The sequence below is a fragment of the Strigops habroptila genome, chromosome 11 (assembly GCF_004027225.2).
Source record: "Strigops habroptila isolate Jane chromosome 11, bStrHab1.2.pri, whole genome shotgun sequence".
Taxonomy (NCBI): Eukaryota; Metazoa; Chordata; class Aves; order Psittaciformes; family Psittacidae; genus Strigops; species Strigops habroptila.
This window is the reverse complement of record NC_046360.1, coordinates 29,503,422-29,526,191: the sequence shown is the minus strand read 5'-3', so window position 1 is coordinate 29,526,191 and position 22,770 is coordinate 29,503,422. Positions and strand designations below refer to the sequence as shown.

The window sequence follows — 22,770 nt, the reverse complement described above, 5'->3', positions numbered from 1 at the left end:
CCCACTCTGAGACTAAAAGGAACCAGTGCCATGATGAAAATATTCTAGCTTTGTATGGTAACAACACACTTTTCCATGCTCACTTAAAAATAAATAAATAAATAAAAAATGCTACAATTGTAGGCTTCTGAAAATCCAAAAGGAAATACAAAAAAAAACAACTACAGAAGTATTACATTTGCACATAATTTATCAAGTTAGTCTCTTTCTAATAATAGCTAATCTCTAGACTGTTTTGATACCAAGATAGCCCAGTTCACTTGCACCTTCCTCCGTTGAGATGAGTCCAACTTAAAAGAGCGCTAAATACACATGGAGGCATCAAGCCAAGGGCAGACTTATCCAACGCCAGAGCTGACCACAAATTTTATTATTTTTTAATTATTTTTTTTACATCAAACCTATATCTGTTATTTGTTCCGTTGATGCAGACATGGTGGCAGCTCAAGAGAACATTTCAGAAGGGATTTTTGTCACTTGAAAGAAACAGTTAATTCAACTCAACATCACCCAACAGGCAAATCTAGAGAGTAAGTTATCCGAGTAATTTGATGGTAGAGATTGGAAAGGCTTTGGAAAACCAGATGCAGAGGAAGTATTGAATGTTATGGAGCCAGCACCGGCAGCATATTTCTGAAAGAAATGCGAATGCATCTAATTTACTCGAAAGACTGTAAATAAATAAGAATTGACCTGTTAAAAGCTAAAAGCAGAATGATAAACAATAGAGTTAAAAAAAGAAACTGCTAAGCAATACCATGGCTTGTTCCAAAGAAAAGTTTAAAATGGTGCTCTGAGGAAAACTGTGGTTGCTCTGACTCCTTTGGGGTCTCATTATACCCTTATTCCAGAGCTGCATGGTAGCAACACTCATTAGGAAGTAGCCTTTGCAGGTAGCAGTTGTGAGGCTGCCTGTGGCTCTTCCACAGCCTTCCTATCCCCTACAGGGGCACCAACGATAGACAAATCATCCTGATGAAGCTGGGCTGTAAGTGCAAAAGGAGGAAGAAAGTTTTAGAGAAACTTCATCATTACCAAGCACTAAGTAGGATTAAATTCACCTCCAGTGTGTCATTAGCAGAGATTTCATTAAAAGCATTATTTTAAACAAAATTTACAAAAGCTTAAAATAGAAGCAGCAGGAACTGTTCTGTTGAGAGTTGTAATAAAGCTTCTCTTGCCCCACTGCATCTATCGACTTTTTCAACCACAGTCCCCTGCTTCACCCGCCCATCCAACCCTGGCATTTTATATAAATCTCTCCAGCACATGGACCACACTGGTGGTTCTGGTTTACAGAGCATCTTTCCTAGCCCTATACTTATTTTAGTCCCTCCTTTGCTCACTTGAACAACGAATGTTTGCAGTAATTGAATGCCCACTCTCCCTGTATTCTAATCTTTCTACAGGATCATGAGGCATCTCTGCTTTATAACTCTTATTTGTTACAACCCTCTCTGAATACACGAGAGTTTACTGAACCCTGTATCCACAAATCTTCCATCTAAGAGCTAGAACCACTGCAGAAAGCTTTAACTCAGCTGAGTCTCTTACCACAGGGAGTTATTTAACATCAACAAAAGCAGCAAAGTCGCAAAAAGAAAATAATTAAGGAATGACATTTATCTTAAATTCCTCAGGAATCCTAATTTATTTTAAGACCACCACCTTCCACAACTCTGTATCAACAATTTGAGAGCCTCTTTAAATCTAGCCAGAGGTCTTTACTTCCCAACACCTGCAGAGACAGTCTGTCTCAATCAATTTTGGGACCCCCATGGGAACACTTTACAGAAGAACCAGCTTTGCATTTTCCCCTAAGTTTACAGGGGAATGTTTATCAGAATCTCTTAACTTTTTCACTTAAACCAATTACATGATACAACTTAAAATTAGAAAGTCTTTTAAGCAACAGCAACTCCAGGCCCAACATACACAGAAGATCTATTCTAAATGCAGTGAATCAAGTTTGACGATACGTTTAGTTACTATCATTAAAAACTAGATTACACCTATTCTTGGTGTTGGTACAGTGAAGGTGTTACACCGATAGGGTAGATTAATTTTGCGAATTCAAAATATAGGTATTAAACCCCAATTATATTCCTCTGTTCTACATTACTTCATGAAACTTCCACACATTGGTAAATACGCAAGTTGATGAGACAAAGCAGACTGGCACAAAAGTTCACTTTTGAGACCTTAAAGCTTATTTCGATACTATTTGCCTTTTCTACCCTGTGAGTCACAGCTTGTGATTAACCAACTTAAAAGAAACAAATCAAAATATTTGATATTTTCTTCCCATAATATTTTGAGGAGTTTTAGCTGCATAAGCTGCTAGTATTAACAAACAAACCTCTCCTTACAGAAGAGATTGAATTAAAGACACCTGTTAGACAAAATACTTGCTATGACAATGTTAACTCCACAGGCATCAGCCAAGACATTCGATTTCAAACGGAACAACATGGTCCCCATATGGATGCAAGTGCAGATCCTGTCCTTGCTGCTGAGGGATGGCTCTCAAGCCCTGAGGACCAGACTTGTGGGTTTGCTGCAGTGTTCATCTGCATACAGACCTCATCTGCCCTAGTTACCATCAAGCTCAGCTCCAGTTTCCAAGTAAAATCTTACTTTCAGTGTCAAAATTGTACTTCCAAAGCACACAGGAGGAAAGGGCGTTTTTAGTGTACCAAAGCTTTCAGGCTGCAACTTCTTGATCAAATTCTTTACCTACAGTAATCAGGAATCTTGTTTCTTTAGCACAAAGAAAAGTTGCAAATTCCCTACAAGTGTTATTAAAATTTAAATACATATATTCATATTCACTCATTGCCAAAAGCTAACTTCTGCTGCTACTTTAAATACCTCCATTTATTACCATTACATAGACACATTCCTCTATACTTCAGTAGGTTATTAAATATCTTCCCAACCCATGCTACACAATGTCAGCGCAACAACCTCTTGTGTTTCAAAACCCTATGATTAACGTACCACAACGTTAAAATTGCAATGCACCCTTGATGACATGACCTGCACTCTGTCCATTAATTCCTTTCTTGGAATAATAGTATTTCAATCCAATAACCAACTTCAAAAAGCCTTTTTTTTTTCCTCCACAAGAGTGACCTCTCATAAATAAAGTATTTCTGCCGTTACTTTCAGACCCCTATGCCTATAATTTGTATGCCTGAGGCTTTCCCCCTGTAACTCATCAATTTCAGACACTCTTTTGATAATACACATGGGTCATCACCTTCAAGCAGGCATTCCAAGACAGGTACTTTTCAGAGGTCAGAAATTCTTTGAACCCAGATGACAAGATGTCACAAATCACTTCAAAATAATCCAATGCTCCAGAATTACAATAAATATATCAAAGCTGGGGGGGGTGGGGGGTGGGAATCAAACATGAAGTTGGATGAACTATGCCTTGTGTATCTGCAGTGGGGGGAAACTGACTACCTGTCATGGTTTAACCGATTTCTACTTCCATTTCCACGTGATTTCTACTTCCATAACTTGGACAACTATGTCTACATTTGCATTACTACTTCTACAGGGCTGCCAAAGTACACGCTGACCATTAGCATGGCAAGCCTTAGGATGGCAGGAGATGTTGCTGATGAGCCAGTACTTAGTGTCTGAGAATAAGACTGACCTTTGGCAGTCAGGGTTACTTTTATTAGTCATTCCTCATTCCCACGTAAGGAGCCTTGGTATTAACATATGCACAGCAGTCTCTGGTGAGGTACGAATAATACAGTATTCCTTTCAAAACACCTTTGGATCCATCTCCTACAAATCACAACTTCAAAAGCTTCTTTTATCCTGGATGGTTGCCCATATATAACTCATCACTTTCCACTGCATGTATAATTTCACTTTGATATTCCTTGGCCAGACCAAAGTTGATCCTGCTGCAGTGCATCACCCCATCTGGCCAGGGAGCACCACAAATGCTCAGCAGGGCTTGCTGACTTGGCTCCAAGGGTTACCTACAGCAATTTGTCAGCAGTTCCCTGGGTATAGGACAAGCAAGACTCATCCTACCCTTGAGGTGGGCTTCAAATCCCAGTAACTGAAATTCAGGCAGTTCCATTTACCTGAACTGAGGCACCTAGGAAGCAAAGAAGTACCACAGAGTAATAATAGACTGCCTTCAAGCACTTGCAAAAACAAAACAAAATCCAACACAACCCACGAACCATAGACAGACCAATAAATGCCACCAGATGAAACAGTAAAGTAGTCAATCCACTTATAAAAAGTGTTCACATTACTGTCTGGGCACTGCAACACAAAAGCATACAACACAGCACACAAACACTCTCAACACCAGACTGCACCAAAATTAACACCAACAAGACCCAGTGTTCAACTAACTTTTTCCAAGAAGTTACTCTTGTTTACAAAGCTCCCTTCAACAAATATTGCTGCTCTTAGCCCCCAAAATACTTGTTAAAATGTGTGCTCTGGCCTTACTGGTCTGCCTCACTACAGGAGACCTTAAAGAAACTCAACATTTCTGTCCTGTTAAACTTGTCCTTAAACTGAGAATTTCAACTGCAACACAGGGAAAAAAAAATAATTAAAAAAAAAAAAAAACCACAAACCATTCTGTGCCTAGTAACTTCACAGCTGACAAACTGAACAGTCAGTGCACTCCGAGCTTGAAAAAACTTCACAGATTTTTAGGTTAAGCAGTAAAACCTGTTGCTAGCTGCGTATATGTATACATACATACTTACGGCTAGCTATATATAGAAAAAAAGATATGTAACAATCTAATAATATATACTAAGCAGACAATTGCAGAAAAATTCCTTCCTTCTCCCCCTTTCCTTCTTCCAAGTGTCATTAACACTCAAGTACCTATAAGAAAATTTACTCAGTTTTAATGGCATTTTTGATATATGCATAACAATACAGGCAAGAAATCCTCAATGCACAACCACCTCTATAGTTACTTAAAACACTCAACCAAATCTTAAACCCATGACCTGCGTACTGTGTTGAGCGGGCATCTTCCAGAAAAAACAATGCAGTTACTTCTTTGTTTCCAACAGAAAAGGAAAAAAAAACCCTAATTGAGATTTGAGGACAAGAGCCCCTACATGCCTGGGCACCATGTGCACCTCTCCTATCTGAATACCACCACCACAGGCCTTGTGGCTTCCCACAAAGGTCTGGACTCAACTTTGCTTATAAATGGAAAAAGTCTCCAACATTTCCTACTTTAAAGTCTTTAATAATACATTTTAATGGAGGCTTTTATGGCCAATTTACTCAGCAAGAACAAACAGCCTTTCCCACATTATGTCAGAGGTCTGATGGTAAGGTTTTCTGCAGTGTTTGGGTTTGTTTGCTTGCTTGTTTTTGGTTTTGCTCGGGTTTTTTAGCTCTAATTCAGCTTTTTATGTAACTTAGCAGTGAAGCATTACAGAGGGTATTACACCAAAAACCCGAACAAACAATTATATTGGAGGACTCTGAGGCAGATGATTGTCCCCTACATGGGTCCTCTGGCACATTTGTACACTTGCACATAGGAGTGAATTTAATATTTTACTATTTGCATTTACTATACATTTGTTTCTTCTTGACTGATGTAAGAGAAACTCCCTAGACCAAAGCTGACATAAAACTGATGCAAACTTGCTGGTGAGACACATTGCTCCATATGAGCAGTGATGGAAAGTTTCTCTTCTTTCCATAAGCAACATGCACAGGACTTTTTCTCCCTCTGAGCAGATGCAAGCCAAGAGGAAGAGATGACCTACAGACAAGCTGATCTGAGACAGACCCCAAAGGCTTGTACAAGGATGAGGTGTCATATACATCACCAAACCAGCAGTAAATCCTTGCTTTTAAGGTCAGCAGACATCTTTGAGTACAAGAGTCTACAAGCGCTGGACAGATTTTACTGGAAGTGGAACTCAGTGTTGAGCATGGAGAGCTTGGGTGAGGAAGCCAACAGCAACAGGCTCCTCTGGAGAGTCTTCTGCTCCAAAGCTCAATGCATTCTTCAAACTACCCCCAGTGACAGAGAAGTGTAACACTAGGCATAGCACTGTATGTCAAGGCAACTACTCACAGGGAATAACTCACAAGCCATCTTGCATGACTGAATGGCTAAAATCAGCACTGGATGATGCACCATTGCAGTCCCAACCTGAGGCCTCACCCCACAAGCTGAAGGACCAGCCCCACTCCCCGCAAGCTCCAGCCAAAACACTTGTTTACATCCTGACAGCCAACATGCAGTGGGTAAGGAGATGTATTGTCTCCGTTTAACTGCAAAAGAAAAATCAATTCCCAAGTAGTAAGACACCAAGAGGGCAAAACAGCATAAATGCTTCAGGTATATAGGCAAACACACAAAGGTAAAAAAAAAAAAATGTGAAATTTACATTTTATATGCAATTTTATCAGCCTTTTCTTACTCTTTCAAAATATCTATAACCTGGAAATGGAGGAGCTAGATAGAATTCACCAATTTTAGCAAGGAACTGAGCTTCCAGAGATACAGCCACAGGTACCCTTAATCTAGCCTGTCTGTGATTATCTCACTTGAAGTAACATGCCAGAAAATAATCCCCTGCAGCATAGAGCACTGATGCGAAAGGAAAGAAAAGCTCAAAGTCACAGCTGAATGGCTACAGCTGAACCCATTTCAGTAGGTTTTTTCCCCTTCTACTTCTTACTTGAGACCAAGGCAGCTTAATTTGCATTGATGTCTATGAAATTTCACTTTAAAAGTTATTCAGCCTGAGAGACTTTCCTCTTATGATTAGAAATAAAATGTTCACATATTTTTATGCAATGCTTAAAAAACCCCCCCCAAACCTATGGGATATTGTCCAAAACCTTAAATACTGCATTTCGCCGAAATTTCAAACTAGTAGCAGAGATATTAACCCCAACATGAGATTTTAACAGAAATTAACCACTTAAACTGACCAGCAGGCAGAATAATGGCCACTGGAGAATACGATAAAGCCATTACAGATGTTCAGTTGATTAGTAGGGCTGACTAGCTTGCACACCACAGGGCACTGTTTAGCAGAACCAAATCATTTTTTGGTTACTATTAAGACCACAGAATATGGTATTTTAAATTATAATTTTTATTTTAATAGAACACTTCCCCACCTCTTCCCACTCCCCACTTTGTGTTTTGCCCCCACATCCTGCTCCCCTTCATCTACTGCAAAATGAATCCCATTATTAGCTTAGATACATGCTTGCTTCGTTGACTCACCACTAGAAGACTGCTCCCAGACCTCTATGATGGAAAGTAAAACAGAAGGAGAAAATACAATGAACACTAAAGTGACAGGAGGTAATCTCAGTTTTGCATAATTACTTGTGTCTCTGTGCAGAAAACCAAACCTCAGCAGAAGACTACAAATTGAAAAAAAGCAGAATATTAAAAGTTAAAGAGGAATGTTAGGGTCTATCCCAAGATTAATGCATGCAACCACAGTTTCTCTATGGCCACAAAAAGCAGTAAAGGTAGTGCTAGGCCTGTTACTCAAACAACTGTGAAACACCTCTTTCAGCATTCCCACGTAACGAGGCCTCACTTAAAGGGGGGGGGGGGGAGGGCTTGACAAAAAGCAGTGTTTAAATTACTTAGCAAGATTTCTTTAAATGTCAGTGCAAGGTTAGATGTGATAAAGACTACACTGGCTTTGCTGGGTAAGTTTGACAGCTTTGGTTTAAAAAGAACCCAAACAAAACTGGAAGGGGCAGAGCGCTACACTGAGATAGCATTCAGAGGTGATGAACCCAAGAATATCTAAAGTACTGAAAAATCAATTTCTTAAATGAGGGACTAAATTCAAATAAGGAAATCTCTGTGGGACAGAGGTTCAAAAACCATTGAAGGAAAAGAAGATAGGAGGTGGTTAATTGGTTTGTGAACTATTAAAGAGCACCTTGATACACAGTACCCTGGCAGGAAAACAAACCTGCATAAGAGTCATACGCAGAGAGTGTGTGGTGTCTGGACCAGGGAGGGGGATGCAGAAACAACCCCAAATTTCATTTTTGAGGCTCAGAAGTTTTATTTCATCATCATAATACTACTATAATACTGAAATCATTCATGGCACCAAAGCAAGTTTGAAATACCAGCTTCAGAAAGCCTACACTTGGAGCTTTGCTAACCAAAAAGCTTGACTTTCCAAATGTCACTACCTTTCCTTCAAGAGAAAAAAAAAATTCTCTTCCACCGAGTCTAACAGGAAAGCAGCAACAAGTTCCAGACCCCAGAAGATGCTGGTTTTCTTTCTGATCCCCAAGGTTCACTTCATGTCTTAATGCACTTGGAATTGCTCTCACTATTAATCGTGTACTGCAGACTAAGAGATGGCACTTTTCCAGGAATGACCTCAGACTAAATTCATAATTAAGAACCAATAAATCCACTGAACCAGAAAGCTCAGCCCTTCTGCAGTGGGCTACAAGCAGCCAAACTGCTTTAGTCCGTATAGCAAGATTCACTACCACCTTTCATTCAAAGCACTGAGTGGAAACTGCTTATATAGTTTAACAAAATACCCGTGTTTTGAGCCAGGAAAGGAAAAAAGAGGCCAGAGGCAACAGTAATGCTTTATGGATGGCTACAATACAGACATGCTACATAACTTTGATCTGTCACCAAATTTGTATTTTCCTATGCTACAGCCAAAGGAGCAGAAGCTCCCGGACAGTCCTACCTAATACTTTTTCCTAATCCTCTAAGACCTACGAGAGCATCCCTTAGCACTTACCAAACATTCCTACAAAAATCGGTATCTTCGGCATTACATTTTTCTAGAGTTACCGTCATCAAAAGGAAAGATCCTCTATGAGGAACGGGTGTGCGTGTGTCTCAACACATATCTAATAGGTTCTTACACTTCCTTGCAGGGAGAAATTATTCTAAGTTGAATATGAAATTTGAATGGTCGGATCTATGATGTATGGCATGAAAGACACTGCAATTACTAAAACATTTGGGACATTGCTGCATCCTTCATTTTACATGAGAGCGAAGGTGAAAATTGGAACTTACACTGAAACAGAGCCTTAAAGAACATATTATACCTGGCTTTAAGTGATATCATTAAAGTAAGAAAAAGTATAAACTCATCTGTGAAAAGCCTTGTACAAGAGTACTTGAAGTTGTGCCTACAATGTATATGTGTAAGTCATGAAAAGTAATTTCAATTTTACAAAGGCTTTCGGAGCCTTTTTGACTAACAAGACCATTAAAATTCACCTGACCACAAACAAGGAATCCAGGAAGCAGGAGTTTTCAAAGCCCAACTTTAAAGGGGGCTTTCAAGACTTCTTTCACATTCCTATAATATTCATTGGATCTACATATATTTGACATAGAGGATAAGAACAATATCACAATAGAACTTTTGACAGTTGATGATAAAGCCTTTCTGGGATTTTGTTTCTAGAAGTACCAGAGTCTTTCAGTTAGACAAGTATAAGGTACGTAAAATATATCCCAGTGAAACAAGTGTATTTTTTAGAAGTTCTCCACACAATGCAGAGAAAACTTGTGGAATTTATCAGAATAAAACATCACCCAGGAGGATTCACAAAGGAATCAGATAAGTAACACAAATCACAAATGCAGGCAACTAAATTCTGGGCTTCCTTGTTAAGTAAACAGGGGCTGGTGCCAGCACCTGGTAGATGCCAGAGGCAGAACCAGCTCTGTAGAGCAGCAGCTGTAGAAACACAGACCCCCATGGGGCATGTTGCACCCTCCTCTAGGTGACTGGGGTTAGCTGTTGGCTCAGAACATCCACCCTAATACTGGGTGTGACTTTGTGTAACTCAGACTTCAACAGCAAGTGGTGGCAAAAGGCAATTCTAAGATGATTGGGGGAAAAAAACAAAAAACCACTGCTTTTTCTGTTGACAGATCAAAACTTGACCTGGTTAGGGACAAAAAAAAAAAGCACACTACCACTTTTCTATCCCCCAGTTTGAGTAACACAGCGTATTTCTATAAGCCCATTATGGAGTTACATTTAACAGGTTAGATATAAGGAAGAAGTTCTTTACTGTGAGGGTGGTGAGGCACTGGAACAGGTTGCCCAAAGAAGTGGTAAATGCCCAATTCCCAACAGTGTTCAAGGCCAGGCTGGACAGAGCCTTGGGTGACATGGTCTAGTGTGAGGCATCCCTGCCCATGGTGGGGGGGGTTGGAACTGGATGATCTTAAGGTCCTTTCTAAGCCAAACCATTCTATGATTCTATGATATGTAAAGCGTAAACATCTGCTGCATCACAACATTGTTTCCTTTGTGCAAAGAAAAAAAAAAAAAAAAAAAAGCCAGCTCTCTGCTGCAATATCTCTTTGTATCGCAAACAAATTCCTTCCACATGTGCCACTTAGCTAGTTCAAATGACCACATAATACTACTGTCCAGGAAGTATAGGGATAAATTAATCCATTAGCACCTTAACTAGGCTTATTGGACAAGTTGCTGAGTCTTTCAGAAAGGAGAAACGTGGATCCTTACACATTCAGGATTTGAGGAAATTTAAATTAGAATTGCAGACAGTGAATTGTCTGCAGTGCTTACTCCCCAGACTAAATTTTTCTGAAAACATGGTGGAAATGCTGATTCTTCCTTCCCTGCTGCAGGGAACCAAAGGCTGGAAGACGACCACCTTACTTACAGTATTGTAAAGGGTCATAAGGATAAGAGGAGATTATTTTCTTCTGCCTATTTTGCTAAGATACCTGCAGAGAAAACAGGATTTTCCCCTTCCAGTTGAGGTTGTATGCATCAACTACAAATTACAAACCTGGTTCTCTTAAAAAATGTCACTGTAGACTGCTGGAAAGAGCGCATCCTTGGACACAAAAGGGTAAGTATGTCCAAGTTATTAGCAATTTATGCATATGAGGCTTTTACGTAATTCTTTTCACACTACAATGTAAAAAAAAGCTTCAGGGGGCAGTTGGAAACTTCCACCATGACAGTATCCAGGGTTCCCAGAAATGCAGCAGATACCCAATGAGCAGTTAAGGGGATCAAACGACCCAGACACAAACTCATGCTTACTATGCATTAAGCGATCAAGAGTCCATCTAAGACTGAAGGCAGACTGGAGAAAACTTCAGGTGGAACCTCACCAAACTTCACTACTGTTTTCTATCAGTTTCACACACTTTACCAATATACTTTTTTTTTTTTTTTTTTAAATCACAACTACATGAGAAGTCTAGGAGCTTTTTTGTCTTTCAGAATAACATACAAGCATGAGCAGCTAACTATGCAAGTTAGCAAAATCTGTAACATTAGGATGTTCAGGTGCTGGGGAAGAGAAGATTGTGTGTTAAAATAGCTCAACAGTAGGAAGCACAAGGTGATGGAGCTTTGCAACTCCCTTAAGCTGCTTAGCTTCAGATAAGGAGCTTATGCAACTTTAACTCTGGAGTACATGCAGCAAGTGATATCAAAATAGTTTTCAAGTTAAGTTACACATGGGACAGATGCCTCGAGTACTGTCATTCTGCCCTCTTACCAATGAAAGCAGCCAAAAATACCAAGCCCCTCTCCCCCCCGCCAAAAAAAAGAAAAACTCACTAAAAGCTAGGCAAAGTTTAGGAGAGGAGGTAAGTACCATATTTCTTTTCCTTGTTATTTCCCTTGCATGACATAGAACATCTGCTTTGGTATATGAGCAAGAATGTTTCACAGTTTCTAAGTGGACCCTGACTACAAAGAGGCTGCTTTACAATCATCTGGAAATACTTGTAGAAATGAGTATAAATAGTACAGCTATTCTAGTCAGAAAGCAGACTTACATTAAGTTGTTAAGAATTCTTCATCTGAAAATAAGCCAATCTACCCACAATGGACCTACTCCAGAATATTCTTGGGATGGGATAGGTACAAGGTCAAAATCTTAAAGTCTTACAACAGTCTTGATTAAGTTGCCTCAAAGCTGAGACTTGAACAAATAATGACCATGAAAGAGTCACTACACTCCTCTTGGAAGCTGTTGAAGAAAACATTGAAAAAGCTGAGTAAAGCCCATGATCCTCTTCTGGATCCCAGTGCTTATGGAAAGGTGCCAGATGCCATCACCACTTCCAGAGGAAGCACAACAGTGACGTCCAATGCCAGGTCGGGGCACAGCACATACCATGGCAGATGCACAGGCGCCAGGTCTCAAAGAGACTGGGACCACTCGCCTCTCCAACGAGGGGCTCCTAGGGGCTGTGCTTTTGAAGAGGGTAATGTGTTTCTTGATTAAGATTCACTTACTTCAGCTGCTTTGTAGGAGGACGGATCTGCAGAATGGCTTTCAGTCTGCAAGTACACCTGACAGAGCTTTCTAGCACCTGGATTTTGGGGTATGAACCACAGTTATGTGGCAGAGAAGAAGTTACTACAAAACAAAATGCCAAGCAAGACCCACAGTCCTTTGTTATTATCCAAAGGAGAAGAGAGGAGGAAACCCTACTTGTTCTTCATGTAACAGTCACAGAAGAATAGCATGGTTAGACATAGTACCACTTCTGTTTAGTTTTCGAGGTTATCAAGGAAAAAGGATGCTCAAGTAGACCAAACTAAACAGCTTTTAAAGCATTCAAAGCACAGCTCTTCATACAGAGCAATAGAAATTTTAATTTTCTTTAGCAATACAGCAGCAAAGACAGCCAATGTAAGATTCAAAATCCAATAGGTACAACAATTACAGTGAGAAATTGATGAACTGCAAGATCTATAAACAGATTAAGCTAAACACATAAAAGGAAAACTACTACATATATGCAACTACTTCAGTAATTGTATTTGATTCTACAAATCATTTATCAGTTCTCTGTAAGGCTTCATAGCTTTTTCCCCCTACAGTTTCAACAGAGTTTTTAGAAAAGAAAAGATGCAAGACTAGTAACAAGAGGAACAGCGCTATGTGAGAGGCAGACCCTCAAAAGCAGAAGAGGAAAATAACTCCTATTTACATTAATTTAGCTACATCTGGGACAAAAGCTAACTCTTGTTTAGTCAAGGGTAGAAAATAGACAACAAGCAAATGTCCAAGAACGGGAGAAGCGTTACACATGAGCAGCTGCTGCCCTTTATGTTGTCAAGAAGAAAGAGACATTTCAGTGCACTTCCATTGCAGCTGGGCAACAATAGCAACAGAGCCCATTAGGGCTGCATACAACAGCACTAGGCTCCAGCAGCTTCTGCAGGCTTCAGCACCATTCCACGTACAGGTCAAGGTAAACTATTACCCAACCCAACCCTAATACTAGAAAAGAAGTTTTCAGCATTAATTTAGCCAGCCACCTTCTACCAGCTTTAACAGGGAGCCATTTGGTCAAGTAAATGTATATACATCTTTCTTCTTTTAGTATGAAAGATGAGATCAATAGTCTACAGCAACAAAACATACATTTTTCTCTGGTGCAAAAAGTTTGGTATACAAATAGAGGCTTTTCTAATGACATGCACACAAACCTAACGAGCACCTAGAACACCTTTAGAATCAATAAATCTTTATCTGGAGGAGGTGCACACTGCTGAAAACATACACTTAAATGCTCAAACAGATGCTAGGGACTGCACAGTTGAAGATCTCACAGGAAGGACTACAAACCTTAGAAACTTAGGGACTTCTGATCTTAATAACGGAAGGGAAAGACTGAAAGTGCATGCACATACATGAGAGTGTATATGCTAACAGCTCATGATCACTGTGCTAGGTTTCTTGAGAGCATTTATTTTTAAAAGCACCACAAACATTTTACTATTATTTAATTGCCCACTAAGGCATAACACACTTAGTGGGAAAGAGGCACTGGTGTCAAACAGTGACCTAGCAGAAATGCAGTCAACTTATGCTCTGCTTCATAAATTACCCTATAAAGCATACATGAGTATACTGCCTTTTTGTTTTATTGTCATTTGCAACCTACATCACCACACTTGGCTGAGGTGTTAAATAATCAAAGTTCCTGAAGAAAGCTTTCCTCCCACTCATCATCTCAGCTTTCCACACAGAACCTGCACCAGACTTATAGCAAAAAGCACCAAAACATTACCATTTAAATAAAGTTCCCACAGTAAACACTGACATCTTAGTCATGAGGTTTTGATGTGAAAACTGCATGTGATCCTGCGCTTGTATGTTCTACCAACACACAGTCCCAACACCCAGGAGTGTTACTGTCCTGCACCTACAAGTTCAGGACCACCAAGGGTCACTACCTGCTCCAGCATCGAATAAGCATCAAGCTCACCCTGATGCTTGCCCCTCCACAGTGAGAGCACCAGAAAGTGGTTGGGTTGTAGCAAAGACAGACTCTGTTTTCATGGTTTTAGCAACAGACTATCCTCAACCAGCAGGACAGACATACGCAGGACAGACACATATCCAAGTGACTGCAATAAGGCATAAGAAGCAAGGATGAATTCAAAACATGATTATATTCAGGAAAATTAAATGATGATTTCTGCATCAACCATGCGAGTCCAATCTCCCAGTTTCTCCATGTAAAATATCTCCACAATAATATGCCATTAAAACAGTATTTTTCATCTTGCACATTTTACTGGAAACACTAAGAGACTCCAACTTCAACAAATGGAGTGTCTTCAAATACAGAGCTGCATGATTCTTCTGTAAATGAACTATGAAAATCAGTATGCTTGCAAGCTAAACAAAATTTATCATTTACTGACCCATTCTGGATTGGATTAGACGGGATTGCTCCTTACACAGTCAAGTAGCACAATACACTGAAAATTATTATTGTCCTGACCTCAGCACAGGGAAAAGGGATGCTGGCCATGCTTTATATTAAATCGGATTGTGGAAAACCAGTTGATTTTCCCCGCCAATTTATTCCAAAGAGAGGTTTGCATGTACAAACAGCTGTAATTTATTAGGTTTTAAATTTCATAAAAGACCTAAACACGTTGAGCAGTAATACTCTTCAGAACAGTCAAGGCCTATTGACCTCCAACATACTCCTAAATTATGAACACGGCACTGTGATTTCAGCAGTGCTAGAGAAGTAACACAATTTTTTTTTCTTTTTTTTAAATTAGTCAGTACACAAAAAATGGGAATAGGGAGAAGAGCATTTTTTAAGAACAAGTAATTCCAGGGTGGCCCATTACTGCTTAGATTAAGATATAGATGGAAAAGTAATCTGGATTTAACCATAAACGTTCAGTGAAGCTCAAACTACTGTTTTAAGGCTACAGTAAAATTCAAGATTTCTCTCTTAATTGTAACTGAATGTACAAGTATCTTCCCTCAACTATCCATCTCATACCCAAAGAAACAGCATATAGGAATATATCTATAGTAATAGATAAAAAACCTTCCCTCACCTGATACCTCTGGTGCTTCTTGTACTGTGTCCACCTCACTGAAGCAAAACACAGCTCAACTCCACAGCTTCCCTAGCACTGTGCTACACAAATGACTTAATGTGGTAAAAAAGACTCTTGCTGCAAATAAGCTGCAATCAGAGGAGCAGAGAGACACCTGCCACAAGCAGTCACACACCTGGATGGAGACGCAGCATAGCGGCCTTGCTCCATCCTCAGCTGCAACGCATTAGGATGTTGCAGCACAAGCCCCAGGACGACAGGAGGCTTCTTGTAAGCCAGATTTAACTTGCAAAAAGATTTTATAAGCTCCTTCGTGCTCACACTTACTAAGCCCTTGTTGTCATAACATGCGTTTCCTCCTCAAACTCCAGAAATTTAAACAATATGCACTGTATTACAGAGACACTCATACCTGCCCCTCTGCCCATCACAGCAACACACGAGAAGGAGCAAACCTTTAAATGAAAACAACTTTTCCACTGTGTCTTTACACTGTTGTTTCACCCCTGTATATACACAGATAAAGTCATATTAGCCCTGCACAGTATGTGATCTGATGTTGGGGGACCCTTTTTTGTGGGTGGAGGCACATTTGGGTTTTGTTTGGGGTTGTTTTTTGGGTTTTGTTTGGGTGTGGGTTTCTTCTTTTGGGTTGTTTCTCCCCCTCCTCCATTTTGCTTTGCAGATTGGTTTTTGTTTGGCTGGGGGTAGGGGGACTGGGTTGGTTGGTTGTTTTTTCCCAGCATTTAGATTCAGCTATAAGACTTCTAGACACAAGAAATAAAGCAGAAAACAGCTCAGGGGAAGAAAAAAAAATAAAAAAGATAATTCCATCAACTGTTAAATTTCAAAAGCATGCTCTTCATAACCATAAATGTCAGCCTTTAAGTCTGGAATTAGTCTCTCTGACAACAACTTGCTTATTTCCAATATGTGAAGAAAAAAAAGTTAACCTATTGCTGTGAAAGTACCTCAGAGTAAACCAGTCAGAAAAAATACTGGCCCAAGTTTGGCGCACTGGGGCATGAGTTAGCAGTGTAACTCTCATGGAAAAAACCTGAGGTTTATCCTTGTATTTTCCAGCACCCAATAAATGACCAATCAGTAAGAACCTCCCAGACAAGTCTGGTCATCTCTGGTTTTCTCTTCCTATTACCTGAAGCATTTGCTCAAAAGCCTTTGACAGCCCATGTTGCTGCCTCATCTTCTGAGGGCCCACCATATTGGTAGCTCTGCAGTACCTGCTTTAAATGCTTCATGAGTTACAGTCAAACACAAAGCTTCCCCTGTGTGCAACCAGAATTAACAACGTTATTAAAGACATATCTAGTTTCAAATACTGTCCATTCTCACTAAGTTCCTCTAGATGAGCACATGTAGGCTTTAGATGTGACTGTTCAGGGCTGACCACAACTTCAGTAGCTCTGACTGCAGTTTGGCTCAGCCGGAAATGCAGCAATTTTGCAAGTTAATTACTGTTTACATTGATCAACAGATACATTTTTCCAGAGAAAAATACTTCAAACTTACAGTTTAGGGAGAAAAAAAAACCCACATCCGCCATGAAAAATTAAATTATCATTGATTTTTTTAAGGAATATTATTATACTCTATTACACTTTAAAAGTGAAACTTTAAAAGTATAAAACTGTTCTTTCAAATAAAGCCAATGCTATATACACTGAGTTGTACTTTAAATGATCTTTTCTCAGACCAGATTTCAACATTCATATTTTAGTTTGACGTAAAGTAAAACCCCAGTTATCTGCATTATTTCACCAGCTGTCCACTGCCTTCTCTCTTCATTCAACCAAGTACAAGACTGAGAATCCACTGAGATTTTTGGAACTCCTGCCACTTCCCTTTATTCAGCATTAGCTCCTCTCTTCTTTGTATTAAAGAACACACTAAACCCAAAACTGATGTATAGTAAATTAAAGTTGACTGCTGTCAGAGCTCCCCCACTCCCCCTCCCATTTTTGTTATCCAAACAGTACCCTCCCTGGATACACCTTCATTCAAAAGGCCTTCAACTTTGATCTGGTTTTCATCTGTCTCAATGGACACAAGAACAATGTGGCCTATTGCGCACTGAATCAGTACCTGTGAACAAGAAAGTACTTCTCGGTTTGTGCAAACCTGCAGCCTTTACCTAATCCTTTCCTATGTTAAAGCACATTACAAGGTATCACTGATGATTCCTTAATTTTTTTCCTCTAATGCATTCTCCTACACCACATGCTATAAAACATGGATATTCAAATCTCCATTGAGACATTAGGTCTATGACTCTGAATAGCTTCACCAAATCAAAGGTGGAGATGCTAGCGTAAGAGAAGACTGCAGCTCTGCCAACTTCATGTTTCTGCATTTTAATTGTTTTTAATTGGGATAATCACTGACTGATCTTTCCCTGGTTGGGCTGAAAGAGGCTGCCTCTGAGGGAAACTTAAGCTGTAGAGCTGCAAAGCAAAACAAAACAAAAGACCTGGGAAAGGACTTAGTGTCACTGCAGATGTGTTTCGTTAAGGATAGGAGCAACAGAGCAACCATTTCAGAGCATGAGCATCAAGGCAAGTCTTCTGCTCTGCCATTTCCAAAGACAGTTTCTGTGGCACATTCGGTTTTGGAGAACTGGAACAGTAAGTTTCTAAACTTCTTTAAACAAAAGTTGATTTCAAAGTATCTTGCTGTTTAATCCATCTTGACATCACCCCTGTAGAACAGGAGCTTAAGCAATGCATTCACCACAAAAGCACCTTGAATAAGTCATCTCCCATCACTTGTAACTCTAGGAGTGTTCCACTTCAACACATGCACATGACTAATCTAGTGTTTGCTATTTTCCAAATACAAACTAGAAGGTTACATCTTTGATATCAGAACAAGACAGACCTAGCTGCCAAAGTCAGCACACCAAGGATGAAAACTAATACACACAAAAAGTAACAACTATACAGATGATCAGACCTCCCATTTTCCTTGCATTTTCCAGTAAATCAAGACCCAATTGTAATTATTTCTCAAGTCATTCGAAGTGTTCTTTATACTCAGAAGAGATACTCACCACCAGACACAGTCATTCCTCATCACTAATAACAACTTCTCTCTCTCTGTAGGCTTGCTGGCTCCTCACACAGCCACACCACAAAACTGTGCCTTTCATCATTTCAAATGCGTGAAAATCTTGTTTACAGATTGCAGTTAATCTGTGTCTTTTGGTATCAAAGTAAGCCCTGATAATCACTTACACTCATATAAAACCATTGCCTTATGTCATTTGTAAGAAGCGGTCTCTACCAGGAAGAAGAGTAAGAAGATTGAACCTATCTGCAAAAATTCCCCATTACAATACCACAAGAACATGAAGATGTTGCACTAAATGAAAGACAGCGAATCTTGCTCAAAAAAAACCCCACAAACCACCAAAACCATTTCTCCCCTCCCTCCCCTCCCGCACAAGGGGTTGGAAACTCTCATTTGTGTGTGTGGGGGAAACTCCAATACAAACATTATAGAAAAGTAACATGAAAATGCAGCATTACTATATAGCTGCAGTGACTTGCTCTCCAGGATTTTACGGAACAAGTTGTTTCAGTATGTCCATAACTCACGCATCTTTAAGTCCGCAAGCGCAGGGATGTGCAAAGCATGCAGCCAAGACCCCAACTTGCACAGAAGGTCACCAGCATCAGAACTGAACGACTGCCAGAGCTACAGGAGGTATGTGCAGGGCCAGAGCTTACTGCAATGGCTCCAAATCCCACAGGCTCTCTCAAAAAACCTAGTATCTTTACTGTCCTTAATATAGAACGTACCGAGTAGCAGATTAATCAGACAACCCCTACCTGATGTTCTATTCATTAAGCAACCAGACACAAAACCAACTTTGGAAAAATCCAGCAGCAAACCCCAGTGCCAACTCACAGCTCCTCTGCTCTGACAACACAGACCCGAGTGGCACCTCCTACTGCTTTACACACGCCTTCAGCTCTAAACCTGTCGTTCATTCCCACAGCAAGGCAACACTAGGAGTAATTCAGACAAGTAAATACACTATTAAGCCTGCAGGAACCCTGGTGAGCAAGGGAAGAGCCTGCCTAGCAGGATAGAGAGCTCACAGCACACGGAAGAGCATCAACATGCCTCTAAACTGCAGCCCCGACATCAAGTCAGCAGCTTTTTTTACTAAGAATTATACACCTTCACTAAACCATTTTCCTCACACGCTTTCATAAATTCATTTGCCACATTAGTATGGAAAGTCTCTTGCATTATAAGTAACTCCCTACAATAATTCTACATGGAGTAGCAATACACTTGCAATGCTTGAAAGTTTAGCATTTCCACTACAATCTTAATTATTTGTTCATAACTTTCCATATATATTAAAAAACTACATCACTGAACTAACCTGGCACACAGCTTAAGCTCAAGTTTCTCTCATAAAATACTGCAGTCAATACTTTGTAGAGTTTGCTTGTTCTTCATAAGGTCTTGATTTTTATATTTTTGCACTCATAATAAAGATACTGACATAATTTCCCCTTGTGCAAAACAAGCACTTTGACACACACACACACACAAAATCACCAGCATACTGATTTTTAGCTGTCCTCAATGTCATCAGTAAGGTAATCACGACTAACCAGTTAGCACCCAAGGCTATTGCTGGCTCATTTCACATCCGAAATGGACTGATCTCTCTCCGATGCATGCAACAAAATGGTGTTCGGATTTAGGTTAATCACAGCCAGGCACCACGCTTAACTGGCAACAAAGTCACAAAGTGATACTGGGGAACATCAGCAGCTCATACCCAGTAAGGCGAGGTACAAATCAGAACCCCTAAAGTTCCAAAAGAGAATGCAAGTCACTAGTTAAAGAACGAATACACCAGAGCAAACAAAATCTGCAGAGAGGCTATTGCAAGGAGCGACAAAAGCAGAGGGAGAGCAGAGCCCTCAGCTGTTCACACCACCTTACCACCGACAACACCGAGACCTCCCGGAAACTTCGCGTCTGGCTCAGTCCTTTCCCCGTGTCTGATGGGGAAGTTCTGGTTTAGTCAGAATATAGCCAAAACTGAACAGTCCCGAACGATGCACAGAGAGCGCAGCGTTATTACTCAAGAGGAAAAAGAAAAGGCTTTTAAAAGCCTTCACTGGAGTGCTGGGGGGTTGTTCGGGTTTTTTAAACCAACATGCTAGCATTCCCACCGACTCGCAGAGAGAGGAGAAAAACCTCGTATACTCACGTTCCTGAATTTGAGACAATTACGAGTGCTTAATTAAAAGCAACGCTCGAGCAGCACAGCTTTAGAACTTGACTAACTCCAGACCCACTTAAAGCGATGCTCGGGGAAGAACGCGCACGCAGACCAGCGGATTTTCGGCAGTTTCAAGCAGCCGGGTTTCGCCGAGCAGCGGCAGCGCCCGGCCCCGCGGCCTCGGCGTGATCCGATCCGATCCGAACGCGGCTGCGGAACCGGGGGGTTTGCACTCGGGGGGAGACACTCGAGGAAGCGGCGCACGCTGGGAAAGATGCCTCACTAGTGCGATTAGTAGAAATCAATCAGGCGGTGCGCTCGCACCAGTGCTGCAGAAGCACGCAGAAGCGCCCGCACCGCGCCTCACCTGAAAGAGCCTCATTTTCCACACCGGACTGTAGATGAGCCCAGCGAGGCAGCGCGCCGACCCCTGCCGTTCCCCCAAGCCAGGCGGTGGAAGTAGCGCCCACGGGCTGCGCGGCCCCACGGGATGATACCGGCGGCGATCGCAGCTGGGGCCGCTTTCCCCACGCCGGCCACCGGCACTGCCCGGACCGCGGCCCCGCTGCCCCCCGCCGCGACGGCAACTTGGGCGCCCACGAAGTGGCCCCACGAGCGGCGATGGCCGCGGTCCCCTCCCTCCGTCCCTCCGCTTCTCGAGGCGGGAGGGCTGAGGGCAGCTGCGAGGGGCAGCCCTCCGCCACACCGCTCCCCCTCAGCTGCGACCCCGGGCCGGCCGCCGCCGGGCACTCCGCCCAACTTTGTTCCCCGAAGTTGCCCACCTCGAGGCGACCCTTTCCCGCGGAGCCACCCGCCGTAATCCCGCGGCTCCCGACGCGCTCCCAGCCTGTTCTGGAGCGGCGAGCGCCGCGCTTCAAGCGGCGGGGCGGGGCAGGCGCAGCCCGGCCTCCCGCCCACCCGCTCCCCTGCTGGCCCGGGCGCCGCGCAGAGCCCGGGCCGGCACAGACTGGCAGGGCCCAGCCGCGGTGCCGGCGGGTCACACTGGGACTGGTAGCGATAGGCGCTGGGGGGAAAGTGGCGGTTTCCCTGAGAGCCCGGGGAAGCTCCGCCACAGTCTACCTGGGGCCTTAGGGGAAAAGCGGGTGACACGCGTCCTGCAACGAGGGCGGCCGTGTCGGGCTGCCCCTTGCTGCCCGGGCTGAGCGAGCTTGTGGCTGGCAGAGGAAACTCACACAGGAGAGCTTAAATAAAAACTCCATCTAATTTCTGGGCTGGAAGCCCAGGAAAAGAATCAGGTTCACGTAGGTCTCTGTGCAGGAGCCGGATGGAGGTTTTATTGAATCTGGCTCCAGCGGATCACCGTATTATAGCTGTGTTGCTGTAATTAAGGCTGAGCAGAACTCCTACAAGTCTCCTTTTTTATTTTTTAATTTTTTAAATCAGGTTATATAACAAATAGTAATAAGTTTCCTGAAACCTCTATTATCTTTCAGGATCCGAAAGCACAGTGGAAGTATTACATTATAATCAAGTGAACATTAGTCTGCTCTGCCTCGGTGTAAGCCATGAATTACACCCAGGACAGATTTGGTTTTGCAGCCACAGTGAAGCTGTTGATGCGAGAGAAGGGAAGAGCTTGGAGACTTTGCCCTGCTGCACAGAGGACTCTTGGGCAGGGGTGGTGATCTCCGAGCATGGGGGGGAAGGGCAAGAAGAAAAAAATCTCCTTCAACGAGTACAGTTTAAGTTTCTGCCACCTCTGTTTCCCTTTTTGGTTTTGTGGTGAATTATGGAAATGTGCTAGCTGTGAAATGGTGGCATCTCCTCTGTGGACTAGTAGAAATAAACACAGCATCTGTTGACCCAGACTTAATGTAGGAGCCCTGACCTGAAGAGACATCTTTGCTTTTCTATGCATGTGCAAGTCTATAATTAAGGAATGTCCATCACTGAAATGTAGCTACTTCTATAATAGACATTGGCAGTGGTCTGATGAAGGGATGTCAAAAAATAAATTATCTCAGAAAAACAAGATACATTTTTAATTAGCAGAGTGTGGTCACATGGGACTCACAGAGTTGATAGAATAACTGTGATTTAGCATGTTACTGTACATGAGCTGGGCTCCAAGATTCATACTAAATATGATTC

The 22,770-nt window shown here is 41.7% G+C and overlaps 1 protein-coding gene across 3 annotated transcripts in view; it reads right to left on the bottom strand.

Moving 5' to 3' along the window:
- The window catches only part of LOC115614562 (contactin-3-like), a 104,721-nt gene extending 83,187 nt beyond the window's left edge, over positions 1-21,534 (bottom strand). The window contains exon 1 of one of the 3 annotated variants that reach the window (XM_030501595.1): positions 21,441-21,534. The gene's annotated coding sequence lies outside the window, so the exon portion shown is untranslated. Of the gene's footprint in view, positions 1-18,456; positions 18,473-20,646; positions 20,688-21,440 lie in introns of those variants that run through there. The other 2 variants (XM_030501596.1, XM_030501598.1) reach the window with 2 other exon arrangements.
- Between the last annotated feature and the right edge of the window lie 1,236 nt (positions 21,535-22,770).